Raw genomic sequence first — 4,555 nt, 5'->3', positions numbered from 1 at the left:
AGCCCTCTCAAACATGCGTTGAGTTTGCAAGCCCATCACATCTCAGCCCCACCTTGAAATATCTGACCGGAATTCAGTGCTGTCCATTGGTTGACCTCCTAGCAATGAGCTGTTCCCTGGAGGGCTGCTGGCTGCTGGCTTCCCAAGGGCAAGAGCTGGGCTCAAAACATAAGAAGAGTGAAAGGTAAGCAGACACTGGCCGCCAGAAGTGTCAGAGCAGAATAAGACAGGGATAATGGTGGCAAGAGGTGGGAGCAGAGAGGAGCTTAGCAGTTGGTAATGGGGGCACGGAAGTGACCATGGAGGTGGTGGGACTTACTGTAGGTCTCGTGCTAAACTTCACTGTTGCTGCAATAAAGCAAAAGGAAATAGACCTACATCCAGCTGAGCTACCATTATTTATTCGCTCGGTGGCAGGCTCTGTGTTAAGAACTGAGGACAGCACCCAGGGAGTCAACTACAGTCCTCTGCTCCAAGCTACTGAAGGGATGAGAACAGTACCCAGATAAGACAGATGAGTCTATCGGCTTGCATGGCACTTACATCTGTCTAGTGGAGGCAGAAGAACAGAAAAACGAGGAAGGAGACTGACTCATCCATTCAGATACTGCTAGGTGCTGTGAAGAAAAGAGTCTATGGGATAGACAGGGGCTGGTGAACTTCCCCTTCAAGGGTCAGACGATAGTTTCAGCTTTGCGGGCCATCTGGTCTCTGCTGCTACCTCTCATAAATAGTACTCAGCTCTGCTCTTGTAGCACAAAGGCAGCCACAAGCAGCATGTAAATAAATGGGTCTGAGCAGATCTGAGCCTCTGACCATAATTTGCCAAGCCCTGGAATAGGACAAGCTGGGAGGAGGGGGAAGGATGTTAAACACCCTGGGGACCTGAATAATAATAATAATAATAATAATAATGGCCAATCATGGGTGGTCTTGGAGAAAAGCAGTCCAGATAGGACAGTGAGCACTTGCAAAAGCCAGGGGGTGAAGGATGCGGCATGTTCCAGGGAGAGAACGAAGGCTGGTGCATATGGAATATATTAAACCAGAGCGAAAGAAGTATGGGGTGATGTCACCAAGGTAGGATGCCATCGAGTCTGGAGTTTTTCTAAGTATGACGGGAAGCCATTGGAGGGTTTTAAGGACAGTGGCAATCAGAGAGGTCTGTTTCTTGTCAGACAGAAGAAAGAAAATAGTAATTCCTTATTTACAGGGCATCTGGACAGTGTTTAGCACATGGTGGTATGTAATACCTTCTTGTGTATTGGTTGATAAGGCACTGTGCCTCCAAAAGTCATCAAACGCAGGAGAAGGTGGGACTATAGAAACCAGCTGGTGCATCTCCTATATTTTAGAGCAGAGTGGATTGAAACACAGAGAGGTTAAACACTTTGCCCAAGATCAGTCAGCAAGTTAGCAGCAGAGCTGGGCCAGGAACCCTAGGGAGAGAGAATGTCAGCAGAGAAGCTTGGCCTGATAACAAAGCATTCATTGTGGGAAGGGCGGGATGATTCTGGACCCAGTAATGGTGATGTCACTTGGCTATATTAGTGAGCCCGACTCCATATGGACTTAATGTAAGAGATCTGGGGAGAGACAAGCTACGAGAAAAACTCGAGCAGCAAAGATTTGTAGGTACTATGAGTTGAGCGGTGGCCTTGAGTGCACGGAGAAGGTCCTGGGCATGTATGTCCTTCCAGTGCCTGTTGGCTGAAGAATCATGGACACAGGACTCCAGTGGGAGAGGTCAGAGGTGGACAAGAGGACACGAGCAGCCCCCAAATGGAAGTGACAAGGGCTCGTTTATGAGAGCGTTTAATAAAACACCAAGAGAGCTCAGAAATACTTTAGTGACACTTTGAGAAGAGCTGAAGGATATAGTAGCCGGCGAGACCAGTGAAAGGTGACTTCTCGCTGTCACCTGCATTCCATTTTTGCCACCCTGTCTGGTGTGCTCTCGGGAAGCACGAGTCACGTTTAAAATCCAGGTGAAAATATACGCACCCATATCCTTGTCCATTCAGCAAATACACAGGCACCACCTTAAGTACCTATCTACTGGCTCTTCCAAAACATTGGTTTTTCTTGGAGCTCGTACACATAGCACTAATGACCCCAGACCTGTGCCAAAAGCAAGCTTTGCCAACCAACCTTGCATGCTGGTCCGGGCAGGATTATGAAAGACAGAAAGGATCATACCTTTCGTGTGGAATACAGCAGGGCTGGGCACCAGGAGGGCCATGCTCAGGGTCTTGATGTCACCTCTCAGGAGATCGGACTCCCCCACAAATGGGGGAAGCAAGATCTCACCGAGTTAAGACCCTGATGGCCTGCCAGCCAGGTAGCTTTCCTGCCATTCTGGGCTAGGGCCCCAAGTCCTGCCTCTTGCACGACAAAGCTAACTTTCTATTTTTAGGGGGAAAACTGCAATGAAATGTACTTTCCAATTTTAGGGCTCTTGCCTAGGTTCTATTTCTAGTGACCAACTGGAAAAATATCTCTCATTCTGCGTGTACGTATTTGAAATCTGGCCAGTGACTTCAGAGTCCACTCCCTGGAGAGAGTTTGCAAGAGAGAATCAGTTCCAAACAATGACAGGACCGTGCTTTAAGGAGAATGTTAGCCTGTATTTTGCAGAAAAGATGTTAACCTTCCCGGCGCCGACCCTATCACCTTCAGCCACAGGGAAATTTGATTTATGTTTTGTTTCCCTCTGGGATTCAACTATGGCCTTGGGGCTTTCTGTTAATGAAGATGATGAAACTTTAGAACGCCTAAGGAAGAAAAGTCAGAGTTCCCAGAAGAATGCCAGCCCTTTTGTGACTTTCTCCCAATGGGTTCCAATTCTAGGAGGAATCATGGACAGAAGAGAAATGCCTTACTGTAAACAAAACTGAACATAAGATGTGCTGCATGGGCCTGTGTTATCTTCACTAGAGAGGATGTAAGCCTGCCCAGGAAAAGGTGGTTGGAAGGAAGCCACAAAAACCAATATCAATTGAAACATTAGATGATCCACGCAGTGGGATTGAGACAGTTAAGACAAGTCAGATCCGTTGGCCCAACAGGACAGTTACGTAGCTGGCATTATTCAAAATGTCTCAAATGTGCTTCCACTTTTAGGAGATGGAAACCGTGCTCTCTTTTGGGGGATGATGATTCATCTTTAACCCCAGATACACTTGATGAGGCTGGGCAATGCGTCTGGAGGGCCCAGGCCTGGCTTCTCAATCTGGAGTAACTGTCCCCTGGAATTCCATGCACCATGACAGGTTCACGAAGTTTAGGAAAACAGAGCATATGTTTCTGGAACATTCTTTTCACTTGCAGGTTGGTAGTTTAAAAAATAACGGTAAAGTATATAATGTACCGGGGTGCCTGGGTGGCTCAGTCGGTTAAGCATCCAACTTCGGCTCAGGTCACCATCTCGCAGTCCATGGGTTCGAGCCCCGCGTCAGGCTCTGTGCTGATGGCTCAGAGCCTGGAGCCTGCTTCAGATTCTGTGTCTCCGTCTCTCTGCTCCTCCCCTGCTCACTCTCTCTCTCTCTCTCTCTCTCTCTCTCTCAAAGATAAATAAAAAGTTTTTTAAAAAGTAAAAAAAAAAAGTATAGAATATATCAATGAGGCCTATTGATGACCATATCGTATGTTCTGAAAGTCTTTCTCTACTGGGAAAATGTCTTCTATTGTGAGTCCTGCTGGGATTCACTCTTCCACTTTCCCTTGTAGCTAGGCTAGGGGCTGTGTTTAGGTGATGCCAGGCAGATACATTCAGCTTGGCAGAAAGCCCTCCAAGAGAGGGGCCCTGGAGGATTCCACATTTTGGCACCATGGTGGCAGAAGCGTCGTTTTCCACATGCAGTAGTGCTGGGTCTCCGGTATCATCTCCAGTGGGATCAGAGTGAGGAGACCCATCTGGAATGAGCTGTGGCATTTGTGTTCAAGCCTGATGCCCCTGGGGATTCGCTGGGGCAGCCCCTGCCGGATGATTTGGGCATGGTTCCTGTGCGTGGAGAGCACGACTTTCTGGTTCTCCTTTAAAATCCACAGTTGCCCTTAAATGTCCTGTTCTGCCTGAGCTTGCAGGAACGGCCTCTGCTGTTTTCAAGCAAGAACTGTAACTGCTACCCATGGATGGATCATGGAGCCAAAACAAAGGCTCGCCAGCCAACGTCCATGAAATTTCACACTTGTGTGGAGCACTGTAGGCTTAACTTTTTTATTCTTTTTGGTTGCTAAGGGCATGTTGACCGAAACGTCTTGAAAATCCCTAGCTGAAGGTAAAGTATGGGGGAAAAAAGGAAATAAATGAGAGGTGGGAAGGAGGCAGGACAGAGAACAAAGGAGGCGCAGAGAGAAAGACAAATAAGCAAAAGAAGCGTTGGTGGGGCCCCGCGTTGGGCTCTGTGCTGATGGCTCGGAGCCTGGAGCCCGCTTCGGATTCTGTGTCTCCCTCTCTCTCTGCCCCTCTCCCACTCGCATTCTGTCTCTGTCTCTCTCAAAGAGAGATGAACATTAAAAAAAAAAAATTTTTTTAAAGAAGTATTTGTGTACA

This window comes from Panthera tigris, chromosome D1, assembly GCF_018350195.1.
Source record: "Panthera tigris isolate Pti1 chromosome D1, P.tigris_Pti1_mat1.1, whole genome shotgun sequence".
Lineage (NCBI taxonomy): Eukaryota > Metazoa > Chordata > Mammalia > Carnivora > Felidae > Panthera > Panthera tigris.
Note: the sequence above shows the minus strand (reverse complement) of the source record.